At 44.5% G+C, this 16,405-nt stretch overlaps 1 protein-coding gene across 3 annotated transcripts in view; it reads left to right on the top strand.

The window, feature by feature from the left end:
- The first annotated feature begins 10,608 nt into the window (after positions 1-10,608).
- LOC128692308 (facilitated trehalose transporter Tret1) overlaps positions 10,609-16,405 on the top strand; it is a 72,484-nt gene continuing 66,687 nt past the window's right edge. Inside the window, exon 1 of one of the 3 annotated variants that reach the window (XM_053781386.2) lies at positions 10,609-10,761. The gene's annotated coding sequence lies outside the window, so the exon portion shown is untranslated. Of the gene's footprint in view, positions 10,762-10,903; positions 11,001-16,405 lie in introns of those variants that run through there. The other 2 variants (XM_053781387.2, XM_053781390.2) reach the window with 2 other exon arrangements.

Below are 16,405 nucleotides of genomic sequence, written 5' to 3'. Positions count from 1 at the left end.
TATGCTACAACATTTACATCAGTCAGCCCTTGCAGTCCTATTACGCCTTTACAATCTTATTTGGTCACAAGGAGTTCTTCCACAGCTGTGGAAATCCGCCATTGTTCTCCCTTTCCGCAAACCAGGCACTACGGGACATGAAACCTCCCACTATCGTCCCATTGCTCTTACCAGTGCAGTTTGCAAAGTAATGGAACGTCTAGTAAATAGACGTTTAGTGTGGTATTTAGAGACACACAACAGTCTCTCCACTCGTCAATATGGCTTTCGTAAGGGACGTTCTACCATAGACCCCTTACTGCGCTTGGATACGTATGTTCGTAATGCCTTTGCGAATAACCACTCAGTTATTGCCATATTTTTTGACCTTGAGAAGGCATATGACACAACTTGGAGGTATAATATTTTAGCCCAAGTCCACTCCTTAGGCCTTCGAGGCAATCTACCATCCTTCCTTAAGAACTTTTTAACTGACAGGCATTTCCGTGTTCGGGTTAATAATGTGCTCTCCCCGGACTTTGTCCAAGCTGAAGGTGTCCCCCAGGGATGTGTTCTGAGCACAACACTTTTTCTCCTTGCTATTAATGATTTGGCCTCTAGTCTTCCATCAAATATTTGGTCATCACTCTATGTTGATGACTTCGCTATTGCCTGTGCAGGCGCTGACTGTCACCTCCTTACAGTTTCTCTCCAGCATGCAGTCGACCGTGTTTCCAATTGGGCCACCACACATGGGTTTAAATTTTCCAGCACTAAAACCCACCAAATCACTTTCACTAGACGCTCTGTCATCTCTGATCATCCTTTGTACCTCTATGGCTCACGTATCCCTGAACGTGATACAGTCAAGTTTCTGGGCCTCCTCTTTGATCGTAGGTTATCCTGGAAACCTCACATTACCTCTCTGAAGGCAACTTGTCACAGCCGGCTGAACCTTCTTAAAACCCTTGCTCATCTTTCGTGGGGAGCTGATCGTCGAACCCTCCTTCACCTACATTCCACCCTTATTTTATCGAAACTTGATTATGGTGACCAGATCTATTCAGCGGCATCTCCTGCTACTCTCTCTAGCCTTAACCCCATTCATCACCAAGGATTACGTTTATGCCTTGGTGCTTTTCGCTCTTCCCCTGTCGAAAGCCTCTATGCAGAAGCGAACGTTCCATCCTTATCCGATCGCCGTGATGCCCATTGCCTGCGCTACTATGTACGCTCTCATGATCTCCGCAATCCTTCCATTTATAGAATGGTCACTGATATTAGTAGACATTCTTTATTTGTTCGCCGCCCCTGCTTACTCCGTCCCTTCTCTCTTCGCCTTCATTCGCTCTTGTCTTCTCTTCAACTACCACCTTTCTATGTACATGTAGCATCTCACTTTTCCCTACCCCCCTGGGAAGTTCCAGCTGTTCGAGTCTGTTCTTTCTCCCTCCCTTGCTCGAAAGCCCAACTGTCTACGGTCGCTTCCCGCTCTCTTTTTCTTGACCACTTTCACTCTCATTCTCATGCCATTGCTGTGTACACAGATGGCTCTAAGTCTTCTGACGGCGTAGGATTCGCAGCAGTGTTTCCGGACAGCGTCGTACAAGGGCATTTACTATCTTCAGCTAGTATTTTTACTGCTGAATTATATGCCATCCTTACAGCACTTATCCGTATTGCATCTATGCCTGTGTCATCATTTGTGGTTGTCTCAGACTCCCTTAGTGCTTTACAGGCTATACAAAAATTTGATACACCTCACCCCTTAGTCCTCCGTATCCAACTTTGGCTACGCCGCATCTTTACTAAGCATAAAGATATTGTTTTTTGTTGGGTCCCTGGTCATGTTGACGTACAGGGCAATGAACAGGCAGACACTGCTGCGCGGTCAGCAGTACATGACCTACCAGTTTCTTATAGAGGTATTCCATGTACGGACTATTTTGCTGTAATATCTTCCCACCTTCACACCCGTTGGCAACAACGTTGGTCTACTATGCTCGGCAACAAACTTCAGTCTATTAAACCGAGTATAGGTTACTGGCCGTCTTCTTATCACCAGTGTCGAGGTTGGGAGACTACTCTCTCCCGTCTTCGCATTGGCCATACTCGTCTTACTCATGGATATCTCATGGAGAGGCGTCTTGCTCCTCTCTGTGAGAATTGCCAAGCTCCATTATCAGTCAGCCACATTCTGTTGGACTGCCCACTTTATCAACGAGCACGCAGAATTTACCTCTGTCGTCGTCTTCGCCCCGCTGCTCTCTCTTTACCTTCCCTTCTCGCTGATGGACCCACCTTTCATCCGGACTCTCTCATTGACTTTTTGACAACGACTGACTTACTTCACAAATTCTGATACTTTCAGCCCTTTCTACTTGTATCTCTTGCTACCCTCTACCCCCGTACTATCCCCTGCCCCGCTGTTTTCTGTAACCTGCTGATCATCCCCCCTCCCTTCTGCCATCCAGTTCCCTTGCTTCCTTCCCTACCCTGCAGCGCTGTATAGCCCTTGTGGCTTAGCGCTTCTTTTTGATTATAATAATAATAATAATTATTCAAGGTAGCAGTGCCTCTCATTATTCAAGGCAGCAGTGCCTCTCATTCTTCAAGGCAGCAGTGCCTCTCATTCTTCAAGGTAGCAGTACCTCTCATTCTTCAAGGTAGCAGTACCTCTCATTATTCAAGGCAGCAGTGCCTCTCATTCTTCAAGGCAGCAGTGCCTCTCATTATTCAAGGAAGCAGTACCTCTCATTCTTCAAGGTAGCAGTACCTCTCATTATTCAAGGTAGCTGTGCCTCTCATTCTTCAAGGCAGCAGTGCCTCTCATTCTTCAAGGAAGCAGTGCCTCTCATTCTTCAAGGCAGCAGTACCTCTCATTCTTCAAGGCAGCAGTGCCTCTCATTCTTCAAGGCAGCAGTGCCTCTCATTATTCAAGGAAGCAGTACCTCTCATTCTTCAAGGTAGCAGTACCTCTCATTATTCAAGGCAGCAGTGCCTCTCATTCTTCAAGGCAGCAGTACCTCTCATTATTCAAGGCAGCAGTGCCTCTCATTCTTCAAGGAAGCAGTACCTCTCATTCTTCAAGGCAGCAGTGCCTCTCATTCTTCAAGGCAGCAGTGCCTCTCATTCTTCAAGGTAGCAGTACCTCTCATTCTTCAAGGTAGCAGTACCTCTCATTATTCAAGGCAGCAGTGCCTCTCATTCAAGGCAGCAGTGCCTCTCATTATTCAAGGAAGCAGTACCTCTCATTCTTCAAGGTAGCAGTACCTCTCATTATTCAAGGTAGCTGTGCCTCTCATTCTTCAAGGCAGCAGTGCCTCTCATTCTTCAAGGAAGCAGTGCCTCTCATTCTTCAAGGCAGCAGTACCTCTCATTCTTCAAGGCAGCAGTGCCTCTCATTCTTCAAGGCAGCAGTGCCTCTCATTATTCAAGGAAGCAGTACCTCTCATTCTTCAAGGTAGCAGTACCTCTCATTATTCAAGGCAGCAGTGCCTCTCATTCTTCAAGGTAGCAGTACCTCTCATTATTCAAGGCAGCAGTGCCTCTCATTCTTCAAGGAAGCAGTACCTCTCATTCTTCAAGGCAGCAGTGCCTCTCATTCTTCAAGGCAGCAGTGCCTCTCATTATTCAAGGCAGCAGTACCTCTCATTCTTCAAGGTAGCAGTACCTCTCATTATTCAAGGCAGCAGTGTCTCTCATTCTTCAAGGAAGCAGTGCCTCTCATTATTCAAGGAAGCAGTGCCTCTCATTATTCAAGGCAGCAGTGCCTCTCATTATTCAAGGAAGCAGTGCCTCTCATTCTTCAAGGCAGCAGTGCCTCTCATTATTCAAGGCAGCAGTGCCTCTCATTCTTCAAGGTAGCAGTGTCTCTCATTCTTCAAGGAAGCAGTGCCTCTCATTCTTCAAGGCAGCAGTGCCTCTCATTCTTCAAGGCAGCAGTACCTCTCATTCTTCAAGGAAGCAGTGCCTCTCATTCTTCAAGGAAGCAGTGCCTCTCATTCTTCAAGGAAGCAGTGCCTCTCATTCTTCAAGGAAGCAGTGCCTCTCATTCTTCAAGGCAGCAGTGCCTCTCATTCTTCAAGGCAGCAGTACCTCTCATTCTTCAAGGAAGCAGTGCCTCTCATTCTTCAAGGAAGCAGTGCCTCTCATTCTTCAAGGAAGCAGTGCCTCTCATTCTTCAAGGAAGCAGTGCCTCTCATTCTTAAAGGAAGCAGTGCCTCTCATTCTTCAAGGCAGCAGTGCCTCTCATTCTTCAAGGCAGCAGTGCCTCTCATTCTTCAAGGCAGCAGTACCTCTCATTCTTCAAGGAAGCAGTGCCTCTCATTCTTCAAGGAAGCAGTGCCTCTCATTCTTCAAGGAAGCAGTGCCTCTCATTCTTCAAGGAAGCAGTGCCTCTCATTCTTCAAGGCAGCAGTGCCTCTCATTCTTCAAGGAAGCAGTACCTCTCATTCTTCAAGGAAGCAGTGCCTCTCATTCTTCAAGGAAGCAGTGCCTCTCATTCTTCAAGGAAGCAGTGCCTCTCATTCTTCAAGGAAGCAGTGCCTCTCATTCTTCAAGGAAGCAGTGCCTCTCATTCTTCAAGGCAGCAGTACCTCTCATTATTCAAGGCAGCAGTGACTCCCATTATTCAAGGCAGCAGTACCTCTCATTATTCAAGGCAGCAGTACCTCTCATTATTCAAGGTAGCAGTACCTCTCATTATTCAAGGCAGCAGTGCCTCTCATTATTCAAGGCAGCAGTGCCTCTCATTATTCAAGGCAGCAGTGACTCCCATTATTCAAGGCAGCAGTACCTCTCATTATTCAAGGCAGCAGTGACTCCCATTATTCAAGGCAGCAGTACCTCTCATTCTTCAAGGTAGCAGTGCCTCTCATTATTCAAGGCAGCAGTGTCTCTCATTATTCAAGGCAGCAGTACCTCTCATTATTCAAGGCAGCAGTGACTCCCATTATTCAAGGCAGCAGTACCTCTCATTCTTCAAGGCAGCAGTACCTCTCATTATTCAAGGTAGCAGTACCTCTCATTATTCAAGGCAGCAGTACCTCTCATTATTCAAGGCAGCAGTATCTCCCATTATTCAAGGCAGCAGTGCCTCCCATTATTCAAGGCAGCAGTGCCTCTCATTCTTCAAGGCAGCAGTGCCTCTCATTATTCAAGGCAGCAGTGCCTCTCATTCTTCAAGGCAGCAGTGCCTCCCATTATTCAAGGCAGCAGTGCCTCCCATTATTCAAGGCAGCAGTACCTCTCATCATTCAAGGCAGCAGTGCCTCCCATTATTCAAGGCAGCAGTACCTCTCATTATTCAAGGCAGCAGTGCCTCTCATTATTCAAGGCAGCAGTGACTCTCATTATTCAAGGCAGCAGTGACTCTCATTATTCAAGGCAGCAGTGACTCTCATTATTCAAGGCAGCAGTACCTCTCATTATTCAAGGCAGCAGTGACTCTCATTATTCAAGGAAGCAGTACCTCTCATTATTCAAGGCAGCAGTGCCTCTCATTATTCAAGGCAGCAGTACCTCTCATTATTCAAGGCAGCAGTACCTCTCATTATTCAAGGCAGCAGTGCCTCTCACTATTCAAGGCAGCAGTACCTCTCATTATTCAAGGTAGCAGTGCCTTTCATTATTCAAGGCAGCAGTACCTCTCATTATTCAAGGTAGCAGTACCTCTCATTATTCAAGGCAGCAGTACCTCTCATTATTCAAGGCAGCAGTGCCTCCCATTATTCAAGGTAGCAGTGTCTCTCATTCTTCAAGGCAGCAGTGCCTCTCATTATTCAAGGCAGCAGTGCCTCTCATTATTCAAGGTAGCAGTGCCTCTCATTATTCAAGGTAGCAGTGCCTCTCATTATTCAAGGCAGCAGTGCCTCTCATTCTTCAAGGCAGCAGTGCCTCTCATTCTTCAAGGTAGCAGTACCTCTCATTATTCAAGGCAGCAGTGCCTCTCATTCAAGGCAGCAGTGCCTCTCATTATTCAAGGAAGCAGTACCTCTCATTCTTCAAGGTAGCAGTACCTCTCATTATTCAAGGTAGCTGTGCCTCTCATTCTTCAAGGCAGCAGTGCCTCTCATTCTTCAAGGAAGCAGTGCCTCTCATTCTTCAAGGCAGCAGTACCTCTCATTCTTCAAGGCAGCAGTGCCTCTCATTCTTCAAGGCAGCAGTGCCTCTCATTATTCAAGGAAGCAGTACCTCTCATTCTTCAAGGTAGCAGTACCTCTCATTATTCAAGGCAGCAGTGCCTCTCATTCTTCAAGGCAGCAGTACCTCTCATTATTCAAGGCAGCAGTGCCTCTCATTCTTCAAGGAAGCAGTACCTCTCATTCTTCAAGGCAGCAGTGCCTCTCATTCTTCAAGGCAGCAGTGCCTCTCATTCTTCAAGGTAGCAGTACCTCTCATTATTCAAGGCAGCAGTGCCTCTCATTCAAGGCAGCAGTGCCTCTCATTATTCAAGGAAGCAGTACCTCTCATTCTTCAAGGTAGCAGTACCTCTCATTATTCAAGGTAGCTGTGCCTCTCATTCTTCAAGGCAGCAGTGCCTCTCATTCTTCAAGGAAGCAGTGCCTCTCATTCTTCAAGGCAGCAGTACCTCTCATTCTTCAAGGCAGCAGTGCCTCTCATTCTTCAAGGCAGCAGTGCCTCTCATTATTCAAGGAAGCAGTACCTCTCATTCTTCAAGGTAGCAGTACCTCTCATTATTCAAGGCAGCAGTGCCTCTCATTCTTCAAGGCAGCAGTACCTCTCATTATTCAAGGCAGCAGTGCCTCTCATTCTTCAAGGAAGCAGTACCTCTCATTCTTCAAGGCAGCAGTGCCTCTCATTCTTCAAGGCAGCAGTGCCTCTCATTATTCAAGGCAGCAGTACCTCTCATTCTTCAAGGTAGCAGTACCTCTCATTATTCAAGGCAGCAGTGTCTCTCATTCTTCAAGGAAGCAGTGCCTCTCATTATTCAAGGAAGCAGTGCCTCTCATTATTCAAGGCAGCAGTGCCTCTCATTATTCAAGGAAGCAGTGCCTCTCATTCTTCAAGGCAGCAGTGCCTCTCATTATTCAAGGCAGCAGTGCCTCTCATTCTTCAAGGTAGCAGTGTCTCTCATTCTTCAAGGAAGCAGTGCCTCTCATTCTTCAAGGCAGCAGTGCCTCTCATTCTTCAAGGCAGCAGTACCTCTCATTCTTCAAGGAAGCAGTGCCTCTCATTCTTCAAGGAAGCAGTGCCTCTCATTCTTCAAGGAAGCAGTGCCTCTCATTCTTCAAGGAAGCAGTGCCTCTCATTCTTCAAGGCAGCAGTGCCTCTCATTCTTCAAGGCAGCAGTACCTCTCATTCTTCAAGGAAGCAGTGCCTCTCATTCTTCAAGGAAGCAGTGCCTCTCATTCTTCAAGGAAGCAGTGCCTCTCATTCTTCAAGGAAGCAGTGCCTCTCATTCTTAAAGGAAGCAGTGCCTCTCATTCTTCAAGGCAGCAGTGCCTCTCATTCTTCAAGGCAGCAGTGCCTCTCATTCTTCAAGGCAGCAGTACCTCTCATTCTTCAAGGAAGCAGTGCCTCTCATTCTTCAAGGAAGCAGTGCCTCTCATTCTTCAAGGAAGCAGTGCCTCTCATTCTTCAAGGAAGCAGTGCCTCTCATTCTTCAAGGCAGCAGTGCCTCTCATTCTTCAAGGAAGCAGTACCTCTCATTCTTCAAGGAAGCAGTGCCTCTCATTCTTCAAGGAAGCAGTGCCTCTCATTCTTCAAGGAAGCAGTGCCTCTCATTCTTCAAGGAAGCAGTGCCTCTCATTCTTCAAGGAAGCAGTGCCTCTCATTCTTCAAGGCAGCAGTGCCTCAGCGTCCGTAGTAAGGTGAAGAGCTTGCTTAGATTTATATCAAGAAGTATAAGCAACGAGTTAGTTTATCTTTATTAAATATATCATAGCCATGGTGTGGGGGTAGTCAAAATATTACAGGTACATAATGGGTCCATGGACTGTACCTCAACATTACAGAGGTACATAATGGGTCCAGGGACTGTACCTCAACATTACAGAGGTACATAATGGGTCCAGGGACTGTACCTCAACATTACAGAGGTACATAATGGGTCCAGGGACTGTACCTCAACATTACAGAGGTACATAATGGGTCCAGGGACTGTACCTCAACATTACAGAGGTACATAATGGGTCCAGGGACTGTACCTCAACATTACAGAGGTACATAATGGGTCCAGGGACTGTACCTCAACATTACAGAGGTACATAATGGGTCCAGGGACTGTACCTCAACATTACAGAGGTACATAATGGGTCCAGGGACTGTACCTCAACATTACAGAGGTACATAATGGGTCCAGGGACTGTACCTCAACATTACAGAGGTACATAATGGGTCCAGGGACTGTACCTCAACATTACAGAGGTACATAATGGGTCCAGGGACTGTACCTCAACATTACAGAGGTACATAATGGGTTCAGGGACTGTACCTCAACATTACAGAGGTACATAATGGGTCCAGGGACTGTACCTCAACATTACAGAGGTACATAATGGGTCCAGGGACTGTACCTCAACATTACAGAGGTACATAATGGGTCCAGGGACTGTACCTCAACATTACAGAGGTACATAATGGGTCCAGGGACTGTACCTCAACATTACAGAGGTACATAATGGGTCCAGGGACTGTACCTCAACATTACAGAGGTACATAATGGGTCCAAGGACAGTACCTCAACATTACAGAGGTACATAATGGGTCCAGGGACTGTACCTCAATATTACATAGGTACATAATGGGTCCAGGGACTGTACCTCAATATTACAGAGGTACATAATGGGTCCAGGGGCTGTACCTCAACATTACAGAGGTACATAATGGGTCCAGGGACTGTACCTCAATATTACAGAGGTACATAATGGGTCCAGGGACTGTACCTCAATATTACAGAGGTACATAATGGGTCCAGGGGCTGTACCTCAACATTACAGAGGTACATAATGGGTTCAGGGACTGTACCTCAATATTACAGAGGTACATAATGTGTCCAGGGACTGTACCTCAACATTACAGAGGTACATAATGGGTCCAGGGACTGTACCTCAATATTACAGAGGTACATAATGGGTCCAGGGACTGTACCTCAATATTACAGAGGTACATAATGGGTCCAGGGACTGTACCTCAATATTACAGAGGTACATAATGGGTCCAGGGACTGTACCTCAACATTACAGAGGTACATAATGGGTCCAGGGACTGTACCTCAACATTACAGAGGTACATAATGGGTCCAGGGACTGTACCTCAACATTACAGAGGTACATAATGGGTCCAGGGACTGTACCTCAACATTACAGAGGTACATAATGGGTCCAGGGACTGTACCTCAACATTACAGAGGTACATAATGGGTCCAGGGACTGTACCTCAACATTACAGAGGTACATAATGGGTCCAGGGACTGTACCTCAACATTACAGAGGTACATAATGGGTCCAGGGACTGTACCTCAACATTACAGAGGTACATAATGGGTCCAGGGACTGTACCTCAACATTACAGAGGTACATAATGGGTCCAGGGACTGTACCTCAACATTACAGAGGTACATAATGGGTCCAGGGACTGTACCTCAACATTACAGAGGTACATAATGGGTCGCAAAGTTTTGATAGCTGAAAAAGTTACAGTTGTGATGGACTATTTGTATATATTTATTTCTGGATATTTTGTTACAATCGTAATGAGTTTTTTATGCAGACATGAACTGGGTCACACACACACACACACACACACACACACACACACACACACACACACACACACACACACACACACACACACACACACACACACACAAAAGGCCTCATTGGTAATGCGTTATTTACAGTGGGCAAAGTCAGGGTATTTTTCCAGAATGGTTGGTAATACACCGCTATGGATATTGAACAACTGTTCCATTTAGCAAAGTTTACCTTTAGTATGGAAGCAAAGAGAGTCCGCATTTTAAGACGGCGCAGTTTTGCTTGCGAAACCACTGCCAGGTTGTAAATGCGTTGTAAAACAAACAGGGAAAGATGGCAAAACTGATGTACTGTATAAAGGAATCTTTTGTACGAAGACAGACTGAGATGCCAGAAACTTCTCTCATGAAAGACTTCGGTGAATGTTGAAGAGACATAACAAGTTTACAAGTGGAAGACAAGTTTCAATAAAGGAGATATTAATTGGGTGCTGAGGATATCTAGCCAAGAAGTAAGTCGAATTAGTGAAAACAAGATGGGTAAATTCATAATTAGAGAGGATATAAGACAATACTGGTTTGGAAAAACCTAAAAAGTTGTAGATGATTGGAATAATGCGTCTAGTAGGGTGATCAGTGCCAGCATCTTGCGTAACTTCTAAAATAGTTTGGCCTAACACATGAATTAGAAGGTTGTAAAAGTATATGGTACTGAAATGCCGACAAGTAGTTGGTAAGGACACACAAGCAGTAACTGGTAACTATTGAAGATGAAAGAAATTTGTTGACAACGCAGATGTAAATGCGAAGACAAGACTAAGAATTGCTGGGACGTGGCACTGAGCCAATCTTGACCTCCGCAATGCTAAATTAGAGTGTGTAAACACATAGAGCTGAGAATGAGTCTTGCCAAGAACTACAGAACTTTTGTGGTGTGCGAAGGTCACCACAACAACATGAGGCAACCCTCCCACAACATACTAGTTGCAAGCTTGTTGAGCACCAGTGAATCCCTCTCTTTGCTTTGCATTTTTCTGAAGCCTCTCTGAAGACTGGAGTTCGAAGTGAGTGTACGTTTGTGTTCTAGTGATGTAGATGCTTACAATTCTGCCGCTGGAACAGCTAGCTTCTTGAATTTATTACGTGTAAGTCAAGACGATGCTGGTACCAGTCACTTGGAAGTCACTCCATAAACTGCACCAGTGTTTTCCTAGTGACTTCAGCGCTGACAGTCTGCTCCAGCAAATGCATTTGTTCAATACTTCTAGGCTCTGCTTGTGAGCAAATCCAGTTTTCGTTGTTCGTGAGTTTCTTACTTATAATGTTTGTGAGTCCATATATTGTAACTTCATTGTGGGCGTTGAAGCCATTGTTAATCTGTATTGTATTATCTTATAAAGAAGAAAATGAATCTATCGTAATAATAATAATAATAATACCTGTGTTTGAAGGTTGTGTATTTAAATGTTTTGTGCCTGAAATGGTTACCGTCTATGGCTACCTGTGCACTCTGCATCAAAATAGAGTATTGTAGCGCTCAGTCAGACCTTACATAACCATGGGCGCCTAGTTGACACTAGTGTCTACACCTTACAGTCACCAAAAAGTTTAGTAATTTAAGATGAATCCTATGATAATACTTTCCAAAAATTTAGGTTTAACAGCTGACACATTCTCGGTTATATAACACACACACACACACACACACACACACACACACACACACACACACACACACACACACACACACACACACACACAGACGGAGTACAGTCTAGGGGGTCAGAGACTACAAACCTCACTCAAGGAAAAAGATCTTGGGGTGAGTATAACACCAGGCACATCTCCTGAAGCGCACATCAACCAAATAACTGCTGCACCATATGGGCGCCTAGCAAACCTCAGAACAGCATTCCGACATCTTAATAAGGAAACATTCAGGACCCTGTACACCGTGTATGTTAGGCCCATATTGGAGTATGCGGCACCAGTTTGGAACCCACACCTAGCCAAGCACGTGAAGAAACTAGAGAAAGTGCAAAGGTTTGCAACAAGACTAGTCCCAGAGCTAAGAGGTATGTCCTACGAGGAGAGGTTAAGGGAAATCAACCTGACGACACTGGAGGACAGGAGAGATAGGGGGGACATGATAACGACATACAAAATACTGAGAGGAATTGACAAGGTGGACAAAGACAGGATGTTCCAGAGATTGGACACAGTAACAAGGGGACACAGTTGGAAGCTGAAGACACAGATGAATCACAGGGATGTTAGGAAGTATTTCTTCAGCCACAGAGTAGTCAGTAAGTGGAATAGTTTGGGAAGCGATGTAGTGGAGGCAGGATCCATACATAACTTTAAGCAGAGGTATGATAAAGCTCACGGCTCAGGGAGAGTGACCTAGTAGCGATCAGTGAAGAGGCGGGGCCAGGAGCTCGGACTCGACCCCCGCAACCTCAACTAGGTGAGTACAACTAGGTGAGTACACACACACACACACACACACACACGCGCGCGCGCGCGCGCGCGCACGCACACGGCAACAAGGGGTCACAGTTGGAAGTTGAAGACTCAGATGAATCACAGGGATGTTAGGAAGTATTTCTTCAGTCACAGAGTTGTCAGGAAGTGGAATAGTCTTGGAAGTGATGTAGTGGAGGCAGGATCCATACAAAGCTTTAAGAAGAGGTAAGATAAAGCTCATGGAGCAGGAAAAGTGACTTAGTAGCAGCCAGTGAAGAGGTGGGGCCAGGAACTGTGACTCGATCCCTGCAACCACAACTAGGTGAATACAACTGGGTGAGTGCACACACACACACACACACACACACACACACACACACACACACACACACACACACAGATACATGGAGAAACATAACTTGGTTTAGCCTCAGAATAAAAAGTTGGATACCTGTTTATGTGAAGGACAGGTGCATAGCAGGTGTACAGCTCCACATGTATACACATGCACTCTTTTTACCTGTGCATGTTCTCAGTAGTGTATTGTAAGCTGAATTGTGGTGCGTGTTGCTGTAATTTGAACTGTAATGTGTGTTGTTAGTGGTGGTATATGATATTAGTAGTTCTGGTAATGGCTGTGTTAGTGGCAAGAGTACGGTGGTGTGGCTAGTAGACAGTGACGGTGGTAATGGTAGTAATGGTGATGGTGGTGGCAGTTTTACTAATGGTAGTGGCGCCGCTACCAGGGAAGAAGGGAAGGTAGTATAATAATAATAATAATAATAATAATAATAATAATAATAATAATAATAATAATAATAATAATAATAATAATAATAATAATAATAATAATAATAATCTTTATTTCTACAAGTTCAAGTACAAGGTGGTTTAGAAAGACACGTAAGCAAACACTATAACAGTGATCAAGGTCCCAGGACCGAAACGTTTTCTAATAAATATGTTACAGTGTTTGCTTACGTGTCGTTCTAAACCAACTTGTCGGTATTTATTACCAAGGTTTATACCATGTACAAGGTATACAGATCATAGTTGACATCAGTGGCATACTACTGTATAGAAAGCTCCGTGTTATGCAGAGCATTTTGGGAAAATTAGGTAAATTTTGTCCCCCAGGATGCGACCCACACCAGTTCACTAATACCCAGGTACCTAATTTTACTGCTAGGTGAACATGGACAGCAGGTGTCTTAAGGAAACACATCCTCATGTTTCCAGCCGTACCGGGGGTTGATCCCCGGTACGGATCGGACGTAGCAGTGTTGTGTGAATAGGCACAGTGAAGCTACTCTAACTCATTCTCTTTCTGATTCACTACAAATAACAACTCAACCATCAAAATGAAAATAGCATGTCATAAGAATATAAAGACGGAACACTGCAGAAGGCCTACTGGCCCATGCGAGGCAGGTACAAGTCGCCTACCGGCTTAAGCCACTGACCCAGGTCACATCCACGGCATCAGACCTGCTAGCACGAGCTAGTCAGGTCCAACTCCAATTTACATGTCTAAGATGAATGTTGTCTGTTGTCCTTGAAGAATCAGTTTAGTGTTGTTTGCGCGCATAAATTAGTGCCTTAACTCGAGGTCATCCATCCATAGCACCAGAGCTGTAAATACATCAGTCAGTGTCTGCCAACACCCTCTTAAAGTGGCCTTGGCTCTCTGTACCAGCAGCTGCTATCTTATGCGACACTGATATTGCCAATAAAATCCGAGTAAAATTGTACAGGTTACAATCCATGGCGCCACACGGTGTATTTTAGGGTTTATGTAATCCACATTATGTGTTGAATCATGAACACTTATTTACAAGGGTCTACAACACCCGGTCATGCTATGAACCAGCTTCTAGTGGAGTCAAAGAGCAATAAAAACGAGGAGTAAAGTATACACATTAGAAAAGTTTTGATTATATATATATATATATATATATATATATATATATATATATATATATATATATATATATATATATATATATATATTCTCATCACCAGAATGTATGTACATTTATATACATCTTGGTACAGATGCTTGGGGTACATAATAGAGCAATTAAACTTTAAATAGAGTTTGTGGACAAGTCAAAGCTAATGGTGAATAGTTTTGTGGAGCGAGTGTGAGAATATTCCTGGGAGCAAGACAAGAGGCACGAGAGGGCAACCTCCCCAAGGCCACCTACCCTCCATCTGAAACATCAGAGGGCCCCAGCACCTAGTTAGCCACACCGCTACTAGGAAAGTTCACTCACTTTAGAAGGCTATGGCTAACTATGCTTCTAGCTTGCTAAGATGCTTCGCAGGATAGTGGTTCTGTATAGCCTAGAACACTAATCTGTTACAATTTGTGCACGATACGAGGTGTACATCAGGTTTATGTAAACTACATGAGTTGTACATCAGGTTTATGTAAACTACATGAGTTGTACATCATATTTATGTAATTCACATCATGTAATCAACGTCATGAGATATAAATCAGGTTTATGTAATCGACGTCATGAGCTGCACATTAGGCTTATGTAATGAGCGTCATGACATATACGTCAGATTTATGTAATTTTCACATCTTTATCATTAGACAATATTGGGCACTTTAGGTTTTCATCTTCTTGAGAACTGTGAATATCTGGAGTCCAGAATTCAAAGACGAAATAATGAATATATATGAGACAGCATTTAACCTACCGTATACCTGGAGTATACCTGGAGAGTGTTTCGGGAGTCAGCGCCCCCGCGGCCCGGTCGGTGACCAGACCTCATGGTGGATCAGGCCCTGATCAACCAGGCTGTTACTGCTGGCCGCACGCAACCCGACATACGAACCACAGCCCGGCTGGTCAGGTACTGACTTTAGGTGCCTGTCCAGTGCCTTCTTGAAGACAGCCAGGGGTAGCTGGTATAAGGAAGCACGCCCAACGTTTCTACCCTTGCCGGGGATTAAACCACGGACACTCAGTACAGTTAAGTACAATAACAAATCCTTGTGGAAAGGCCAAAATCTAATGATCTACAGTTTATAAAGTGTATTGCCACAAAGCCGTCTGCAGCAGAGTCTGGGGATTTCGACATGAAAATTGCTAGCAAGACGGCACACAAATAGAGTAGACACCTATGACGAGTGTTCTCTGACCCTACCCCAATGTAAACAGCTGTGCTAGAAGCCAAGATATTAACAAAGATAGCTGGCCAAGCAACAACTTCATCTACAGTTTATGTACAAATGTATCGTGTGGGTCTCGGTGAAGAGTGCGACAACCTGCCGTGAGTACTTCATCTTTCCACTTGAAGAATGCATTTACTTATGATCACTGCTGGTGCTGTCGAGATCTTAAATGCCTGGCAGTAGACTGAAGGAGGTAATGAAGTCTACCTTTATCTCAAGTTCAGTATGAACCAGTAGTAGTCCTGAGCTTGATTCAGAGTAGCTGCAGCAGTGATCCTCCTTGCTTATCTGGACAGCTGCAGCAGTGATCAGCCTTGCTTATTAATACAACTGCAGCAGTGATCCTCCTTGCTTATCAGTACAACTGCAGCAGTGATCAGCTTTGTTTATCAGTACAACTGCAGCAGTGATCAGCCTTGTTTATCTCTTAATGAACCTGCAGATATGATCCTCACTGTTTATCTCTCAGTGCAGCTGCATCAGTAATCCTCCCTGGATGTGCATCTGCCTAAGTTTCTTGTTTTGTATTTCGTTACTCTGACACTTGTTTAAACCATAAGACAAAAGACAATCAAGAAGATGATGGAGGGAATGATACACATGATAATAATGGTGATGATTGAGATGATGATATTATGGAGGTTTTAGTTTATTAGTATCTTAGTTATTTGTTAAGTATTAGGGAAAAGGACTCAAATTAAATTGTAATAAGCAAATGTTAATGTATAAACAAAAGAGTAGACGAGGGGATCGAACCGCGGTCGAAGGTAGAACGTCGGACTGTTAATTTACGGACCACAGTTCGAGCCCCTCCTCCACCCTTCTGTTTATTCATTAAGGAAAAAGTTTAATGACAGAGTGTCAGAAGAAGGTCTACAGCTTGCAGTTTAGAGCCTCGTTCTCATGACATTGTTGTTGAACTGAAAGAAAAAGTTTTATGTGCCAGTGGAGATATTATCTGTGTTATTATAGACAGAAATTGTTAGGCAATGATGATCAGTATTGTTCTGGCAATAATCAACCGAGTGTAACATTTACTGCCATATTTACAA

This window comes from Cherax quadricarinatus, chromosome 53 (assembly GCF_038502225.1).
Source record: "Cherax quadricarinatus isolate ZL_2023a chromosome 53, ASM3850222v1, whole genome shotgun sequence".
NCBI classification, from domain to species: Eukaryota; Metazoa; Arthropoda; class Malacostraca; order Decapoda; family Parastacidae; genus Cherax; species Cherax quadricarinatus.
Note: the sequence above shows the minus strand (reverse complement) of the source record. Positions and strands in the feature narration are given on the sequence as shown.